The 20,667-nt window shown below is 44.1% G+C and overlaps 1 long non-coding RNA gene across 1 annotated transcript in view; it reads left to right on the top strand.

The window, feature by feature from the left end:
* The first annotated feature begins 3,757 nt into the window (after positions 1-3,757).
* LOC140204478 (uncharacterized) overlaps positions 3,758-20,667 on the top strand; it is a 57,739-nt gene continuing 40,829 nt past the window's right edge. The window contains exons 1-2 of the long non-coding RNA XR_011887639.1: positions 3,758-3,875; positions 6,164-6,270. This is a non-coding gene — a long non-coding RNA (uncharacterized lncRNA). The remainder of the gene's footprint in view (positions 3,876-6,163; positions 6,271-20,667) is intronic.

A 20,667-nucleotide genomic window follows, 5' to 3' on the forward strand; every position in this document is an offset into this window, starting at 1 on the left:
CACGGGTGAAGTGTCTCCTGGCATGGAAGGGCTGTTTGAGGCCCTGAATGGTAGTGAGGAAGGAGGTGTAGGGGCAGGTGTGGCCCTTGTTCCGCTTGCAAGGATAAGCGCCAGGAGGGAGATCAGTGGGGAGGGATGAGTGGACAAGGGAGTCGTGTAGGGAGTGATTCCTACGGAAAGATGTGCTTGGTGGTGGGCTCCCTTTGGAGATAGCAGAAGTTGCAGAGAGTTACGTGCGGGATGCAGAGGCTTGTGTGGTGATAGGTGAGGACAAGAGAAACCCTATCCCTCGTGTGGCAGCAGGTGGAAGGGTTGAGGGTGATTTGTGCAATGTGGTTGAGGGCTGTGTTGATAGTGGAGGAAAGGAAACCCTTTTTTTTGAAGAAGGAGGATATCTCAGTTGTTCTGGAATGAAAAGCTTCATTCTGGGAGCAGATGCAGTGGAGATGGAGGACTGAGGCTAGAGAATGGCAATTTTGCAAGTGATAGGGTGGGAAGATGACTTTTCCAGAGAGCTGTGAGAGTCAGTGGGTTTGTAAAGAGTATCAGTAGATAAACTGTCTCCAAAGATGGAGACAGAGATCGAGAAAGGGGAGAGAGGTGTCAGAAATGGGCCAGTTGAGGGCAGTGTGGAAATTGGAGAAAGTTGAGGAAATTGATGAGCTCAGCATGGGTGCTGGAAGCAGGACCAATGCAGTTATCTTTGTAGCGTAGGAAGAGTTGTGGAGTGATGCCTGTTTAGGTTCGAAACATGGACTGTTCCACGACTGTTAACTCTTTTCCGTAGCTGTTGCTTGGCCTGCTGAGTTCCTTCAGCATTTTCTGGGTATTACTTTGGATTTCCTACATCTGCAGATTTTCTCATCTTCAATGAAGAGTTCAGCAGTTCCCCAACCAATGGATCTGATCAAAGTTCTGCCACCCTGGTTCACACAGTCGTGATGGTGATAGGTTAGCTAACATGAGGACACTTTTCCAGTAAAGATCCCCACCTTCAATTAAACCAGAGCCTGGAATGAACTTTGTGAAACTATATTCAACTGGAAGAACTGAGTGAATGATGCATCTGTGCTTCCTCCCAAAGTCCTCACTGTTATAATGGTAGTTTTCAGCCAAATCAAAGAATGAGCGAGTAGCAGGAACAGCAATAATAATGAAAATGGGTAACCTCCGATGTGCCGTGCTTAAAGTTGCACTTCAGAACTAAATGCCTAGCATACCAAGCGTATCCAGTACAGGTCTGTCAGTGGCAACTACATGTCCCTAGTTACATTCTATCCACCAAAAACAGAGTATATCCGATCTGGCTAATTACTGTCCAATCATAAAAGTAATGGGAGGTGTCACCAACAGTGCTCTTAAGGGGCATTTGCTCTTCAGTAATCTGTTCCCCCATGCCCATTTTGACTTTCCATGGTCAGAGTTAGTGCAGTATTTACAGGTGATTTGAGTGACTGCCTTTAATGAGGCTGTATTTGACAGGGTGTGGGATTAAATAGCCCAAATCAAATTGAACTCTGGAAATCAACGTGAAAACTACACTGGCAAGATTTGTACCACACAAAGGAAAAGGTTTAAAAGCAGTGGTCAGTGAGTTCTAGCTTTGGTTAGTGAAATGTTGCATGTAATCTATTTTGCAGCAAGTGTTTCTCTGCCTATTGATGCAATGCTCACCATTAGCTTCCATTTTTTTTAAATCTGATTTTATATTTAAATTGTTTCCTGATGTTTCCCTGCTTATGATCTCAATGAGTCCACAACTGTATTTGCTGTTGAGAGTGTGAGCCACGTCTCCAACGAGGCCGTGACTCTGGCCGGTCAGTGTCCGACGAGGTTGGGGCTTTATGTGCGTAATTGGTATTTTGGGGGATATCAGTATTTCTTTCCTTCCCTGTTTGCCCTTCATCTGTCGGCTTACTGGGCCAATTAAGAAGACATTTAAGAGTCTATTGCTTTGCTCAGCTGTGTGTTAGTAGTACTCTGAGCTTTAAGAGTGCATTTAGTGAGTTATGGATCTGATTGCACTGTACAGTGACAGCTTTTGATTATATTTACAGGAGAATGGTACCAGGAGGACAGTGTCAAAATCAAAATGCATTTCCTGCCACTGGGGATCTCAGGACATGTGTGATAAACAAAACAAAATGGTATGTGAGAGTTTCCATTTAATTCTTGCAGCTATTACTGCATTGAAGCAGGTGGATTTTAATTGGAAATTTAAGCTTCAAGTAGCAATAAATGGATAGAAACTAAGTAAAATTGTTAGTTGATTTCACCCTGCTGAGATATGTATTTTGAGTGATAAATAATTGGTTGAATTGGAAGCTACTACCTATTATAACATTGATTTCATTGCATCCCTAACAGAGAAAGTATCTGAGCAGAGTGATATTGAGGGCAGGATTCATGCACTGAAAGATGATCTGAGGAAACATAAATCTGTTGTAAACAAATTGAAGAAAGAGCAGAAGCTTCGGAAGGAGAGATTGAAGGCAGAGGAGGCCAGTCTCATTAAAGAGCTAAGGGTAAGATTATCGTCGTACCTTCTTACCTTGACTGCCCTGCCAGTCTTTGATGAGGGCAATAAGAAAGTTGTATGTATATACTACTCCAAAATCAATTTGCTCTCCACAATATTCATTGTTTAACTTGGAAAATTGTTGAGGAAATTAAGTAACATATAAAGTTTGCTGGTGAACGTTTATGTGTGTTGCTTGAAATTCCAGCATGTGCAGATTTCCTGGTGTTTGAGGAAATTAAGTATATGATTATTCAAAGGACTTGATCTACCTTTATTCTTTTTGTTTCTGTTTCATTGTTGGAAAATCCTTTATATCACCCTCAACTCATTGCTATATTGCTTCTGACTTCCAAAGGTCTTTGAAATGTATGCAGCATTCAATAGTGTGTTCGGTTGTCTCTCCTCAATTGCTGCTATTCTCCTGCTTTGTATCTGCTATGTTAAAGCAGCAGGAGGCAACGCTTTCTGAAAGTTTGGAGAAATCTGGATTGTTGCAGTCTTTACAATTTATTTTTTACAGCATTTAGCCAAATTGATTTGCCATCCTCTGAATATTTTCAGTTGTCAGCCTTGATTAATTGACCAACTAAAATTGGATTTATTAAGTTGAAAATGCTTTTGCTGATTTGTTGAGTTTGCAGCCACTGCCTTCGTATGCCGATGGAAAGCTGTTTCCAATATTCTGAGACATATGTGAATTTTGGACTGTACTTCATATTGGTTTCCTTCAGGTTTTTGGTGTTTTGTTAATTGTGGCTGGTTGGTGGGTGGGTGAGCTGTAAATATTTTGTGTGTAAGGTGGGGGTTGGGGGTTTTGATGTTACTGTCATTGGTCTGTTTTGCAGGTGAGGGGGTCGGGGATTGTTATTGTAATTTTTTTTCCTGTGGGGGAGCAGTGTGGATTTAATGCCATTGTCTCTGCTTTTTCTGCAAGTGAGCAGGTCAGGGATTGTTATTGTCGCTGTTTTTCTCTGTGAGTCAGGGGATTGCAGATTGTTATTGTCGCTGTTTTTCTCTGTGAGTCAGGGAGTCAGGGATTGTTATTGTTTCTTTTCTTTTTCATACTGATGGTGGGGGAGAGTTGGTGTCTTTCATCAACTCTCATGGTCTTTCTGTATTTCAGGACTATCTGGAGAAGACAAATATCAGAGTTGTACGTGCATACTTTGACAATAAAATGAACCTTTGAACATTTCACCGTTTTCTTTCTCTTGTATTACCAGTCCTGTGATGAATCGATTAAAAGGACTCAAGCAAAACTAAGCAAAGTGTCCAGTTCCACCAAACCACAAATCAAAACCCCTTCCTCCATTGCTGCTGAGAAGCCCAAGGTTAAACCACTTTCTCTACAAAGGTAATGTCACTGGGCAATACAGCCTTAGTTGGAAAAGGACTTCTCAGAATATTGGTAGTATCACTGTTTTATAAGTTAAACATAATGGGATGCCTTCTCCCCTATTGAAAGTACTTATTTTAAAATTAGGTTGCACGTGACTGTTGTTCATTTATTTAGCAGACTTCTTTAATGAGTAGTACAGTATTTTCTACTGAGGAGGTGGAGCATGAAACAATGACAGTGACTTTTGAAATATTATTTCAGCAATTCTGTTTCTCTCTTTTTAGACACTGCTTCACCTGCTGAATATTTTGTCATTCTCTTTACATTTCCAGCATCTGTGATATTTTGATTTCTGTTTTCAAAAAGTTTACCTAAATTTCTAGCAGGTTTTCTTTCAATAGCTGATTGTTCCATCCAGTGACATAATTCATTCTATTCTGCAGTTTAATGATAAACTGTAAAATTTGCTGTGCTTCTGAGACTGTGGGATTTGGCTCAGAAATGTTGTGAGTAGCTTGCTGTAACACGCACGGAATCAGGCAGAATTTGTGAAAAGAAAAGCAGTCTACAATGTCGATCTGCGATCCTTTGTCACTGCAAAATTCCAAAGACAATATGATATTTATCTGCCAAGCTCTTAAGCTCAAAATTAGTTTTCTGCTTTTTGTTTTCAGGACTGAATCTGCAAAGAGCTGGAAAGGGTGAAGGATCTAATGTGTCATTGAGTTGCATTGTTAAAAAGGGTACATCTGCATCTCAAAATGTTCTCTCTGTAAACACCTGAGATGACACATTCCAAAAAAACTTGATAAAAGAAAGTTTTTTAAGTTGAAAGTTTACAAGTATAAACACTTTTAAAAATTAATTGAACAACTAAATTGTGTTTCGAAAAATAAAACTTACCTGCCTATTTTCTAAGCCAAGCTCATAGAACCATAAAAACTGTATCTGGGATGGTCGAGAAAAGAGCTACCCATTCTAATTCCACGTCCTACCTCAGGCTCTGTAGCCCAGTTGATCACAGCTCTTTAGATATTCATCTACTTTTTAAATATGCGTGGAATTCATGCCTTGGAAGTATTTCAGATCCCTCTACAATCCTCTGAGTGAAAATACTTTTAATACTACCAGCAGTTACTATGCTCCTCAGTTTTTTTTTTTATTCCCCGTTCGGGAAATAAGTCCTTCTCATTTCTGCCATTTAATCCTCCCAATTTTATACATCTCAAGACTAGAAAACAACCCAAACTTATCCAATCTTTCCTCCATAGCTACAATTTTCCAGGCTTAACTATATCTCTTGTAAGACCGACCTGGAGTCCCACAATCCAGGCTATTCACATGGTACGGTATTGAAGGATTACTCTACCAATAGAGATGCAATGGTATTCGGAAGCCTGTCTTGTTTTAGCAATGTAACAAATAATGTAGTCCTAATTTTAAAAAGAAGTAGGAAGTGTTCTTCCTCGAGTTCTTGCCAATGGTTTTCTGGCAACCGACACTTAGAACATTATCTGGTCTGTAATCTCTCCATCACTTCACGTGGTCCCCAATTCTATCCAGCTATTAAATGATTACACTTTATATCTCTTATTTTGTTGTGTGGTTAGTAGAGAAACCAAATATAAAAGACAAAGACGCCACTCTTGTTAAAGTTAACAGTTTGTGCACAAAAATCGTTGGAGCTCACGCCTCCGGTGTTCCTCCTCAATGACCTCCGCCGAAACGTTGCCAACCTCCAGACCCTCGAATTCCCGTAGACTCCGTCCAGTGATCACCGAGCACTTCCCGCACTCGTTCCACCTCCTCACTCGCCTCGACCGAAAAACTGCAAAAGCTCGGTTCCCAGACAAACAAGATAGAATAATGTGTCTTACTACTGTCTTATAGAATTTCAACATAATGTGTAGTTAAAACCCAAATATTGCAGCTACAGAGAAACTATTACATCAGCAGTTAGCATTACAGAGACGCCATTTCATTAGCCTTAGCAGTTAACATTACCAAGAACCCTACATGTGTTAGTTGGTATGTGTTCTAAGACTGGGGCTCTCAGTACATGTGTGATAAACAAAACAAAATGGTATGTGAGAGTTTCCATTTAATTCTGGCAGATATTACTGCATTGAATCAGATGGATTTTAATTGGAAACTTAAGCTTCAGGTAGCGATAAATGAATAGAAACTAAATAAAATTGTTAGTTGATTTCTCCCTGCTGAGGTGTATATTTTGAATGATAAATAATTGGTTGAATTGGAAGCTACTACCTATTATAACTTTGATTTGATTGCATCCCTAACAGAGACAGCATCTGACAAGAGATCTATTGTAGACAATTTGAAGGAAGTGCATGAAAAGTATCAGGAGAGATTGAAGGCACAGGAGGCCAGACTCAATAAAAAACTAGAGGTAAGATTATTGTTATACCTTCTTACCTTGACTGTCCTGCCAGTCTTTGATTAGGGAAATAAGAAAGTTCTATGTATATACTACTCCAAAATCAATTTGCTATCCACAATATTCATTGTTTAATTTGGAAAATTGTTGAAGAAATTAAGTATATGGTTATTCAAAGGACTTGATCTAGCTTTATTCTTTTTGTTTCTGTTCCATTGCTGGAAGATCCTTCATATCACCCTCAACTTATTCTTAAGGCCCTTTGCATTGCTATATTGCTTCTGACGTTCACAAGTCTTTGAAAAGTATGTAGCATTCAGTAGTGCATTAGGTTGTCTCACGGACAATGGAAACCGCATTTCAAGGGGGAGAGGGGAACCTTCAGGGACGGCTTCTGGGTCAGCCATGACCGGACTCGTATCACACCCGAGCCCCGGAAAAAGACCGCCCACGCTGCACCCCGTCCGTCGGCGCCGAGTAAAACGAAGTTGTGGCCGGTAATTGCGCTGCGGGACTGTCTCAGGCCAACAGGTCCTGAGAACGACGCGTGTAGTGGGAGTTCCGGCACCGTCCACAGGAGGGCGCTGGAGCTGGTCAGCCCTCTCGGCGCCGACGCCTGCAGTGGGAGTTCCGGTATCGTCCACGGGAGGGCGCTGGAGCTGGTCAGCCCTCTCGGCGCCGACGCCTGCAGTAGGAGTTCCGGTATCGTCCACGGGAGGGCGCTGGAGCTGGTCAGCCCTCTCGGCGCCGACGCCTGCAGTGGGAGTTCCGGTATCGTCCACGGGAGGGCGCTGGAGCTGGTCAGCCCTCTCGGCGCCGACGCCTGCAGTGGGAGTTCCGTTATCGTCCACGGGAGGGCGCTGGAGCTGGTCAGCCCTCTCGGCGCCGACGCCTGCAGTAGGAGTTCCGGTATCGTCCACGGGAGGGCGCTGGAGCTAGTTAACTAACTCGACGCCGATGCGGTCCCACTGCCCCAGTCACAGGAACAGAGAAGATGCCAGGTGAGCCCCTCCCCAGCCATGAGCCCCTCGGAGAAGACGCAATCCAACCTAGGAGCAGGGGAACCCCAGCCCGCCACCCCCACGGCCTCCCCGACCCAAGACTCCAGGGAATCAGCACCCCACCCCACACCAGTGTGGATGGGCAGACCGACAAGGGGAGCCAGTACACGAGGACCGAGCAAGTCTTCCACCCCAGGGAACCACACAGCCCGAGAGTCGGAGGACGTGGGACAAACAAGAGGACAGGTAACCCCTATTTGCAACAACCAGGAGGGCCAAGTAAGGAGGCATCCTCACTCTAAACAGAAAAATGTAACTTGGGAACTAAGGCCCCTTAAACCTATACTAATTATAGGGGACTCTAACATTTCCAGGATCAAAAGATGCCCTAATAAGGATGTTCAATTGGACAGCTTTCCGGGAGCCAAATTCACCCATGCCACTGCTATCCTGACAAAGTTAAAGCCACAACTGGAAACTAAGAAGGTTATCCTTTCCTTTGGAATAAACAACAGATCACATCAACCAGCAACAGCGACTAAACAGCTTCAGCAACTATTAAGAATGGCCCATATTAAATTTCCCAATGCCAGTATCTGGGTGCCAGAACTGAACTTTAGCCACTGTTTGACAGAGGCAGAACAAGCAACCCTGGGCCAACTAAATGAGGTTATTAGAACTAAGAATTATATCCCTGCAGTCCTGGTGAGGCAGTTTAAGGTAGACAGAGACCACATCGATTGGACAGAGAACACAGCCCTGACCATAGTCAAGAGGTGGATGCAGTCTTTAAACTAGAGTGGAGACAAAGCCGAGAGAGGCAGGGTCCACGACTGGGAGAGACCATCGTGAACCTCTCCCGTACGTTCATCCCTACAGAAACCCAGCAAAAAGTTCTGAACAGGGGCCTCACTTTTGTACCAACTGCAAAACTCCATAAGGAGCAGATTGAGGAGGACATGGATAAGTTCGATAGGAGATTGGTACTCGTCCACTTTGTTGCGGAGGCAGAAGGTAGAAAGACCCATTTCACCCCTCGCTCAGACTGGAGCCCCAAGAGGAGGTACAGGTCAGAAGCGGTCCTACAATTCGAGAGCACACTGGATGAGATAATGGAGAGGGAGGGAGAAGTACAGGATAAGGCCAATTTAACTAGGAAGGAGAGAACAGCCCTGAAAGAGCTGAAGGAAAATATGGATATTGTTATCAAACCAGCAGATAAAGGGAGCAGCATAGTTATCATGGACAAACAGCAATATCTATTTGAGGCACACAGAGAATTAAACAACACCGAACACTGCACTAAACTAAAGGAACCCATATACTGGGAAACACACACAGAAATTAGGAACATTCTGCGAGAACTAGAAAGGACTAGATACCTGGGGAAGAAGCAGGTGGAGTACCTGACAGGGATACAGCCACGAGCAAGAAAGTTCCATATCCTCCCCAAAATACACAGGAACCCAGACTCATGGACTGTTCCGGGAGAAATACCACCCGGCAGGCCCATCGTGTCGGACTGCAGCAGTGAGTCATACAGGATAGCAGAATACATTGATGCCTTCCTTAACCCACTATCGCAGAAACACTCCAGCTACATCAAGGACACGTACCACTTTGTCCGGATAGTCAATTCCATGTCAGTGTCCCCTGAGGCCGTACTCTTCACCATGGACATTGAAAGCCTGTACACCAATATAGAAACGGACAGGGGTATACCGGCAGTGAGCGATATCCTTCGGGAGAACCCTCAGCTAGAGAGACCAGACGAGGCCTTGATAGAACTCCTTTACCTCAGCCTAACTAAAAATGACTTTGAATTCAATAATGAATTCTACTTACAAGTCAAGGGCACAGCGATGGGAAAGAAGTTTGCTCCAGCCTATGCCAAAATATACATGGCAAAATGGGAGGAAACAGTTTATCCAAAGTGCCCCAAGATACCCATGTGTCTTTATAGATACCTGGATGACATCTGGGGAGTGTGGACACACTCGGAGGTAAAATTAGAGGAATTCATTCAAATCCTAAACACTCATCATCCATCGATTAAGGTTAAGGCCGCAATAAATAGGGAGAAAGTTGACTTCCTGGACACTACGGTATTTAAACTAGCACCAGAAAATGGCAGCCAGAAACTAGCCACCAAAGTATTCTTTAAAACCACAGACACACACACCCTCCTACACACAGGGAGCCACCATCCCAAACACACCTTCAGAGGCATTGTCAAGGGACAACTGACCCGGTTTCACCGCATTTGCACCAGGGCAGGGGACTTCCACCAAGCCACTACTATCCTCTTCTCTGCACTTAGACACAGGGCTGCAGCAGACAGAGACTCAGACACATCAAATCTGACTTTTTAAAAAGTATCACAAATCCCCCAACACAGGACAACACAACACGGAAACTACCCTTGATAACGAGATACAGTGGGATGGCAGTGAATATTCACAGACAGTTAAAACACACTTTGAAGAACTAAAAGTGGAAGGTAGGGACACTGGGACAATACACCATAGTCTCAGCCTTCAAAAGGGGTAGAAACTTAAAAGATATACTAGAACCCGAACCCGAACCCTGATGTGAGGTTATTAGCTTTGCTGCTCTCTTGACAGTCACTTGTATCCATCATCATCATCATCTCCTCCTCCTCCTCCTCCCCCCCTTCCTCCTCCTCCTCCCCCTCCTCCTCCTCCCCCCCTTCCTCCTCCTCCTCCCCCCTTCCTCCTCCTCCTCCCCCCTTCCTCCTCCTCCTCCCCCCTTCCTCCTCCTCCCCCCTTCCTCCTCCTCCCCCCTTCCTCCTCCTCCCCCCTTCCTCCTCCTCCTCCCCCCTTCCTCCTCCTCCCCCCCTTCCTCCTCCTCCTCCCCCCTTCCTCCTCCTCCCCCTTCCTCCTCCTCCCCCCTTCCTCCCCCTCCCCCCTTCCTCCCCCTCCCCCCTTCCTCCCCCTCCCCCCTTCCTCCCCCTCCCCCCTTCCTCCTCCTCCTCCTCCTCCCCCCTTCCTCCTCCTCCTCCCCCCCTTCCTCCTCCTCCTCCCCCCTTCCTCCTCCTCCTCCCCCCTTCCTCCTCCTCCATCCCCCCTTCCTCCTCCTCCTCCTCCTCCCCTTCCTCCTCCTCCTCCCCTTCCTCCCCTTCCTCCCCTTCCTCCCCTTCCTCCCCTTCCTCCCCTTCCCAGCATCCAGTGGCAAATGCTCAAATTAAAACTGAAGATGTTGTCCAATCTGAAACTGTTCTCGGATGGGGTGGCAGAGGAGGGGCCCAGTGAGGGGTCCACGTTGGATGGGTTTGGCTTGGGGAAGTGGTCCACATTGATGGGTCCTGACCCTGATGTAGGAGAGGGTTTTGCATTTGATGGGGCCTGGTGAAGGGGTGGAGTCCACATTGGTGGGTCCTAAGGTGGGGCCCACATTTAATGGGGCCTCATGTGGGGAAGGATGTCTGCACTGTATTGTCCCCAGGTTGCTGAATGATGTGCTATAAGTTTTGACCTACCTTCATTTCCCTTTAAATCATTTTTAACATTAAAAGAAAGAGTGCCCGTTAGGCAGTTATTGAAATGACTTTCAATGCCGACCTCATTATTCCAGTGACTTGAACAGCAGTGCCAGTGGATGCTGTGATTACCTGATGGTTTGGTTAGGCAGCCATTGCTTCTGTACGTATTAGTTAAAGTAGATTTTTCAATAGCTGAGCTTCTCCTCCCGACCAGAACTACACAATATTGTATCATTCCAGTGGTCTAGTCACATTTGGGATGCCATTTCAATATTGCAAATCATGTAATTTAATGTCTGTTAGCTTTCTGAATGATTTTAGAGATTGTGTTAGGCACGTTTAACCTGTTACCAGTGGACATCTTTCTCCTAATTTGTACATTACATCGTTGTTTTGACTGGTTTCCCTAATAAAGTGGATTAGGGTAAATGCAAACAACAGGAATTCTGCAGGTGCTGCGTTCACCAGCAACTTTTATGTGTGTGGATTAAGGTAAACGCTGCCTTGTGTTGCACACCAGAGAGGTGCAGGATTTACCTCCTTGAGACTTTTGCAGAGCAGAAACACGTAAAAAGCATGTCATGTGTTTCATTTCCTTGTCATTTTTTCCTTCTGTTAAATTTCTTTTTGAGGTAGCTTTCTGTGCTGTTCACCTGGTTTCAGAGAGCAAAGTCTTGCACACAAATCAGAGTTAGTCACTGAAGATTTAGTCAACGTGGAGAGACAAGTACAGCAGGGGAACAGGCCCTTCACCTCTTCTCTCTGGCGTCTTCTCTCTTCATCTCTTCCTAACAAAAGCCTCAAGCCCAACCTTAGTGCCCCTCACCAGAGAAACCTCCCCTTAATCATAAGACCATAAGGTGGAGGAGCAGAAGTAGGCCCATCAGCCCATCGAGTCTGCTCTGCCATCCAATTCTTCCGGTCATTCCCATTCCCCTTGCCTCCTCCCCATACCCTAGCTAATCAAGGACCCATCGATCTCTGCCTTAAATACACCCAATGATTTGGCCTCCACAGCCGCTCATGGCAACAAATTCCACAAATTTACCACCGTCTGACTAAAGAAATTTCTCTGCATCTCTGTTCTAAATGGATGTCCTTCAATCTTGAATTCGTGCCCTCTTGTCCTAGACTCACTGACCGTGGGAAATAACTTTATCATATCTAATCTGTTCAGGCCTCTTAAGATTTGGAATGTTTCTATGAGATCCCCCTTCCCTCATTCTCCTGAACTGCAGGGAATACAGCCCAAGAGCTGCCAGACGTTCCTCTTATGGTAACCCTTTCATTCCTGGAATCATTCTCATGAATCTTCTCTCAACCCTCTCCAATGTCAGTATATTCTTTCTAAAATAAGGAGCCCAAAGCTGCACACAATACTCCAAGTGTGGTCACACGAGTGCCTTATACAGCCTCAACATCACATCCCTGCTCTTATATTCTATACCTCCAGAAATGAATACCAACATTGCATTCGTTGCCTTAACCACCAACTCAACCTGGAGGTTAACCTTTAGGGTATCCTGCTCAAGGACTCCCAAGACCCTTTGCATCTCTGCATCTTGAATTATCTCCCTATCTAAGTAATAGTCTGCCTGTTTATTTCTTCCACCCAAGTGCACGACCATACACTTTCCAACATTGTATTTCACTTGCCATTTCTTTGCCCATTCTCCTGAACTATCTAAGTCTCTCTGCAGGCTCTCTATTTCCTTCACCAATCTTGGTATCATCGGCAAAATTAACCACAAATCCATTAATCCCATGGTCCAAATTATTGACATACATCGTAGAAAGCAGCAGTCCCAACACCGACCCCTGTGGAACTCCACTGGTAAGCGGCAGCCAGAATTGGATCCCTTTATTCCCACTCTGTTTTATGCCGATCAGCCAATGATCCACCCATGCTAGTAACGTCCCTGTAATTCTATGGGTGCTTATTTTGCTAAGCAGCCTCTTGTGGGCACTTTGTCAAAGGCCTTTTGAAATCCAAATACACCACGTCTACTGCATCTCCTTTGTCTACCCTGCTTGTAATCTCCTCAAAATCTTGCGGTAGATTTGTCAGGCAGGATTTTCCTTTCAGGAAGCCATGCTGGCACTGGCCTATCTTGTCATGTGCCTCCAGATACTCCGTAATCTCATCCCTAACAATCGATTCCAACAACTTCCGAACTACTGATGTCAGGCTAGCAGGTCTGTAGTTTCCTTTCTGCTGCTCCGACCCTTCTTAAATAGCAGAGTAACATTTGTAATTTTCCAGTCATCCAGTACAATGCCAGAATCTATCGATTCTTGAAAGATCATTGCTAATGCCTCTGCAATCTCTCCAGCTACCAAGGGTGCATTCCATCAGGTCCAGGAGATTTATCCACCCTCAGACCATTAAGCTTCCTGAACACCTTCTCAGTCGTAATTTTCACTGCACATACTTCACTTCCCTGACACACTTGAGTGTCCGGTATACTGCAGATGTCTTCCACTGTGAAGACTGATGCAAAATACTCTGCCATCTCTGCGTCTCTCATTACAGTATCTCCAGCATCATTTTCTATTGGTCCTATAGCTACCCTTAACTCTCTTTTGCCCTTTATATACTTAAAAATGCTTTTAGTGTCTTCTTTGATGTTAGTCACCAGATTCCTTTCATAATTCATCATTTCTTCTTCCATAAAACTGCAACTTTGAAGCACAGTCGTTGTATGCACAGACTTTCCCATCTCAGCCTCTGAAGCTTGTAACTTCTCCAGGGTTGTCACAGGTCTCTTCATGTACTCCCTCACTACTCCCCTTCTTGCACGGTCACTCAGTTTTCGAGAACGGCCTACTCCCTTCAGATTTACAGCTGTGCCATATCCTTTCCATTTCTTGATGATTGACTTAACTGTACTCCAAGGGATATTCTGCGACTGAGAAATATTCTTGTATCCATCTGCTGACCTGTGCTTTTCAATAACCTTTTCGCGGAGTTGCCTGGAGTGTTCTTTTGTCTTCGTGGTGTAGTTTTTGCCAGGATACTGACTCACCAGCAGTTGGACCTCTACTACTTCTTCTTTTGCGTTTTATGGCGGTTGGCAACCAGTTTTTCAGTGCATTACCGCCATCTGCTAGACTCGTGGTGTTCCAACCAAATATGTCCTGGAGTTCTCTACTTTAGACAATCTAGTTCAGCCTGCAGTTCTCTATTAGCATCACTCTGTAGTTGCAATTCCTGGTGACTGCTTAATGTGCTCATTAGATAATGCCACAAACTGCTATCCCTCCCTAATTTTCTCACATGCTTTCATGTAGTTGCATTACCTCAATTACATTGATTTCATCTGCATCACTTGTAAGACTAAAATCGTCTTGTTAAAGAATAGTAACTATTGCACGTGATACTTTTAAAATTGCTGTTTTTCCAAGTCTGCTGCTTTTTCAGGTTTTCCTTTTCTTGGATCGTAGCCTGCAGTTGTTTACTGAGACCTCGGAGTTCTTCTTCATTTGCTTCCATGTTTTCATGTTATAATCCAAATGTAGATAATTCGCTTTGCAACACACTCCTTTTCTTTTTGTATCCTTGTAATAATTTCCTCCATTTTCCAATCTCCTTTCCAATTCACAGTTGTTCTTGTCGACTACTTCTATTTGTTGTTGCAGTTCTGCACCCTGGGCTTCAACCATAAAATCTGAGTATTTTCCTTAAGTTCTAAAACATATTTCTTAAATTCTTTTTTTTCATATTATTTTTAATTTTTTTTATTGTACAAAAAAAAGCACATTTACAAAAACCACGACCTTAACAAAATCTAATTAAATATCGAGCAGCAAAAGGGAGAAAAATATGAAGGCTAAAGTAAACATACACAGCAGAGGTGCACCGCACCAAAAAACCTCAGTCCTCACCCCGTGAGAAAGTCCAATACAGGGCCCCATATCCTTTCAAAGATGTCCCCTCTGTCCTCATTACATAGTTTCAGTCTCTCCAAATGTACAGTATTTGCCAGTTCTCTCAGCCACAGATCGTACGTAGGCACAGAGTCCATTTTCGGCATTTGCAGGATTAACTTCTTAGCAATCACCCTGTCAAACAATACAGCCTTTTTTTCATACCTATTGGCTGAAGATAGGGAGCTTGTTGCTCCAAGGATGGCTATGAGCGGGTCTGGTTCCCGTCGCTTCCCATAAGCCGCAGAGAAAGAGTGAAAAATACTTTTCCAGTATGCATAAAGCTTACAACATGACCAGAATGAACGTGACAAGTTACTACTCACAGATTTACATCTATTACAAACTGGTGAAACTTCAGGGTAGAAACTGTGCAACTTTACTTTGGAACAATGAAGTTTATGTATTGTTTTAAACTGTATAAGTCTGTGTCTGACGTTGACGGAACAATCATGTATACTCTTTAAACACTCATCCCAGACCTCCTCTGTCAGTTCTATACCCAGTTCATCCACCCATGCCTGTTTAAGACCTGCAGTATTCACCCGAGCTGCATTCTGTAGAATCTGACAAAGATAGGATACCGCACTACGAGTAACAGGATCAAATTTATTTATTGCCTCCAGGGACTCATGTTTGTCTAAAACTTCGAAGTTAGGTATATATTTCCTAACATAATCTGAATTTGTAAATATCTAAAAAAAACTAGATGCAGGGATATTATAAACTGCTTGTAACTGTGCAAATGAGGCAAAGCTTCCATTACTATATAGGTCACCTACACTACAGATGCCTCTCTGTTTCCAGGTAGAAAAAAACAGTATCATTCAGGCCAGGCAAAAAGGAATGATTGTCACAAATCAGAGTGTTAATATAAATTTTTGCGGCCTTAACGTGGAGTTGAATCTGCTTCCAAATTCTTGTAGTGCTGCCAACCACGAAGCTGTTACTAAAATGTGACTTATTAACTGCAGTGGGGCAAATAAGGAGAGCTTGTAAGGAAGTCATTTTACAAAGCACTCGCTCTCTGAGTAACCATGCTGGGCACGAGTCTGAGGTAGAGGGTGGGCCTTTTTTCCACCATGCAAGCATGGATAGGTGGGCAGCCCAGTAATACATTTTAACGTCCAGCAGGGCAAAACCACCTGCTTCCCTGGGCTTTGACAAGTGTTTTTTAGTAATTCTAATGGCTTTATAATTCCAAATGAAGGGTATAATAATTGAATCCAATTGCTTAAAATATGACAGAGGAATAAAACATGGAATTGACTGGAAACGATGAAGAAATCGTGGCAGTACAATTACCTTGATTGCATTAACCCCCCCCCACCAAAGAAATCGGAAGGGTTTTCCAAAAGTCAATATTGCATTTAACCTGCTCACCTTTGTTTCGCCAATTCACTTGCAAAAGGTCATCTGGGTTTTTTGTATTAGTCACACCAAGATAGGAAAAATTATCATGAATTATTTTAAAGGGAATGGACTGTAAATATGCTGTATTAAACCACTGCAGTGACTGGCATTAGTTCACGCTTATCCCAATTAACAGAGAAACCTGAGAAACTACCAAAATGATTAATTAGAGTCAGAAGGGCAGGTATTGATGTTTGTGGGCTGGAGATATACTCATAGTCATAGTCATACTTTATTGATCCCGGGGGAAAATGGTTTTCGTTACAGTTGCACCATAAATAATAAATAGTAAAAAAACCATAAATAGTTAAATAGTAATATGTAAATTATGCCAGTAAATTATGAAATAAGTCCAGGACCAGCCTTTTGGCTCAGGGTGTCTGAACCTCCAAGGGAGAAGTTGTGAAGTTTGATGGCCACAGGCAGGAATGACTTCCTATGATGCTCTGTGTTGGATCTCAGTGGAATGAGTCTCTGGCTGAATGTACTCCTCTGAAAACCCAGTACATTATGTAGTGGATGGGAGACATTGTCCAAGATGGCATGCAACTTAGACAGCATCCTCCTTTCAGACACCACTGTGAGAGAGTCCAGTTCCGTCCCCACAACATCACTGACCTTACGGATGAATTTGTTGATTCTGTTGGTGTCTGCTACCCTCAGCCTGCTGCCCCAGCACACAACAGCAAATATGATAGCACTGGCCACCACAGACTCGTAGAACATCCTCAGCATCATCCGGCAGATGTTCAAGGACCTCAGTCTCCTCAGGATATAGAGATGGCTCTGACCCTTCTTGTAGACAGCTTCAGTGTTCTTTGACCAGTCCAGTTTATTGTCAATTCGTATCCCCAGGTATTTGTAATCCTCCACCATGTCCACATTGACCCCCTGGATGGATACAGGGGTCACCATTACCTTAACTCTCCTCAGGTCTACCACCAGCTCCTTAGTCCTTTTCACATTAAGCTGCAGATAATTCTGCTCACACCATGTGACAAAGTTTCCTACCATAGCCCTGTACTCAGCCTCATCTCCCTTGCTGATGCATCCAACTATGGCAGAGTCATCAGAAAACTTCAGAAGATGACAAGACTCTGTGCAGTAGTTGAAGTCCGAGGTGTAAATGGTGAAGAGAAAGGGAGACAAGACAGTCCCCTGTGGAGCCCCAGTGCTGCTGATCACTCTGTCGGACACACAGTGTTGCAAGCACACGTACTGTGGTCTGCCAGTCAGGTAATCAAGAATCCATGACACCAGGGAAGCATCCACCTGCATCGCTGTCAGCTTCTCCCCCAGCAGAGCAGGGCGGATGGTGTTGAACGCATTGGAGAAGTCAAAAACCATGACCCTCACAGTGCTCGCTGGCTTGACATCATCAGCGTATAACGAAAGGTGATGTTTATGTCCATGCATATCAATAGGAGCTATCAAAGGGTCCTGTCGGATGCTAACAGCCAGTGGCTCAATGATAACTGCAAACAAAAATGGAGAAAGGGGCAGCCTTGACGAGTCCCACGATGAATTGCAAAAGGGGAGGAAATATTCTGATTAGTGATAATAGAAGCAGATGGGTGTGAATAAATTATCTCAATCCATTTAATGAAAGATGGTCCAAATCCAAATTTCTTAAGTGCAAACATCATATATGGCCATTCCACTTGGTCAAACGCATGTTGCGCATCTAATGAAATGACTACAGCCTCTTCTGCATGTTTTGTGTATAAAGTATTGAAAGGATGTCGCAAATTAAACTGCATATATCTACCTGGCATAAAGCCAGTTTGATTTGGATGAATAATAGAACAAATGCATTGAAATCATCAAGAGATCCTTCATATGAAAAGGTATTCAGAAACCAAGACAGGGTCAGCAGGACTTGCGTCAACTTCTGACATGCTTGCAGAATCTTCTCCTGTTGCAGTCAAGGGTGTGGATGTTAGGGAGGAACACCGAGAAGTGGAGAGCCAGCAGGCCTCAGTCTTTGTCTCAGAACCCTCCAAGATCATCTTCCGACTCAGAATCCATTCCATGAAGTGGGATGAGATGTACTCACATTACCTCTTCCAAAAGGTAGAGGGGAGCACTTTGATCCACAGCTTTAAGGAAGAGGTCCGGTAGCACCCTTGCAAATGGCCATACTGAGGAGCTGCAAATGCTTCTATGCCATACTCCTTAGTTACTCCCATTGACTTCCATTGACTTGGCAATACAGGGGATTGATATCAAAATTCATGCACTTATTTACAAATCCTTCCATGGCTTCATCCCACCTAGCCCACTTAGCCTTTCCCGGCCAAGTATCCCAAATCTTGTCTTCCCCTGTTCCAGCTCTGGATTCTAATTCTCCAGATGTTCCCACACTCTGAGACTCCCACCTTGCATTGTTATCTCTGCACCTCCTTCCAAAAAATGTCAAACCACCTGTCCAATCTCCTGTTTAACAACTAACAATTTTTAATCGTCCAAAACACTGCTGCCTTGTTCTAACATGCACCAAGACCTTTCATCCATCTCTTCTGTCCTCACCAAACAACCTAAACTCCTAGTTAAACAACATTTCAATCTTAAGACTCTTGCTTTCAATCCCGTCTGTTTCTGCAACCTCTCCCACACCTACAAATCACCCCACCCCCAATCTCTGCACCTCCAATTCCAGCATCTTGTTCAACCATGACTTTAAGCACTCTGCTATTGATGACTGTGCCTTCAGCTGTCTGTGTCTCAAGCTCTGGAATCCCTTCCCAAAACCTTTCTGCCTCTCTCCCCACCTCTGTGATGCTCCTATGAAACTTCCCATTGACCAAACGCTGGTCACCTGTTCGAAAATCTCCTTTCACGGCCTGGTGTCAAATTGTGTTTGATGCTGCTGCTATGAGTGTCTCAGGACCTTTTGCTGTGTAGCTGTCAGTTCCAGTTCCGTCATAATTAACCTTTAGGCTCATCGGCCACTACAGCACAGAATCAGGTCCTTTGTCCTGTCCAGTCCGTACCAAACTATTATTTCACTTAGTCCCAGCTGCCTGCACCTGAACCTCGCCCTCTGTACCCCTCCTATCCATGTACTTATCCAAATTTCTCTCAAATGTTGAAATCAAACCCTTATCCACCACTTCCTCTGGCAGCTGATTCCACATTTGCACCACCCTCTGAGTGAAGGTTCACCCTTAAGTATTTCACCTTTCACCTTTAACCTATGACCTCTAGTTCTAGTCTCACCCTTCCACCATGAGAAAAGCCTGCTTGCATTTATCCTATCTACATCCCTCATAATCTTGGATACCTCTATAAAATCTCCCCTCATTCCCCTACACACCAGGGAATAAAGTCCAAACCTATTCAACCTTTCCCTATAGCTCAGTTCCCCAAGTCCTGGCAACGTACTTGTAAATTTTCTGTGTGCTCTTTCAATCTTACTGATATCTTTTCTTTAAGTAGGTAAACAGAACTGCACACAATACTCCAAATTCGACCTTACCTTTGTGAAAGATTGTTTCTTTACATTATAAACACCAGTTTTGTTTTTATCAAACGTATCTGAAAATGACTTCAGGCATATTACTATCTTTACCTGCTGGTTCTTAATTATTTTGGTCGGTTTCCTCTTTTGTGTTCCCAAGTCAGGTGGGTGTCACTTAAATGTTCCCTAGGCCATGGGAAAGGAGTTATGGGCAATTTATACTTCTGCATTGAATTAGTGCCATAGGTACGGCGTAACCACGTACCCTACGCTGTAGCCTGACGTGCATCTCCCCAAAAATGTAACCACGCGTTGCGGTGACGCAGACAGCAACAACTGATTGGTTGGCTTGGTAGCATCGCATTTCCTCCTGTGCATTTCTGGTTGCTTCTTGTCTCTCAGTGGCCAGACAAGCACAGAAAATTCACCCTCCTTCTGCCTCAATCCATTCAATGCTCGTACACACCATCTCCGCCCACGTCTCGGCTCCTTTCTACGTTGCAGTAACTTCAATAAAAGTAACTCTTGTTCAACATTTATTAGCTCCAACTGCAACATGATGCGCTCAGTTTCAGTCGCCACTGCTTGAAGTACACGAAGAAACTCAACACAGTGGCATAGAAACCCCATCGCCAACTAGCGTTTTGGCGGTGAATTGCAGAGCGACGCGGACACACCAGTGCAGAAGTATAAATGCTCACAAGGGCATAGACCACTTGCGTAGGCTACGGCATCGGCTACAGGTTAGAGCCGACGCAGAAGCATAAATCAGCCTTAAGGGTGGGGAGGGTGGAGAAGGGACAAGTGGAGGCCAAGTCAGTCAGATGACGTCTTGCATCTGGCTTCGATCGGCTGCTTCTTTGTGGCAACTATTCACCTGTCTCTCTGCTGAGTGCACAGATTGTTCTTATTAGCACTTGTTGATGTGGAAATGTCTTTGGTACCATAGTATTATATGGGAGTTGAATTCCAAAACAGTCCAATTGGCTCAACTAATCTGTCTCAGTGTTTTGCCCCCCACCCCATACAAGAAAATAGTACTGATCATATTTACCCAATCAGCTCCCATCTGTCTTTAGACTTGTTTCCGTCATGCACCTGTCCAG

Source organism: Mobula birostris, chromosome 10, assembly GCF_030028105.1.
Source record: "Mobula birostris isolate sMobBir1 chromosome 10, sMobBir1.hap1, whole genome shotgun sequence".
NCBI lineage: Eukaryota > Metazoa > Chordata > Chondrichthyes > Myliobatiformes > Myliobatidae > Mobula > Mobula birostris.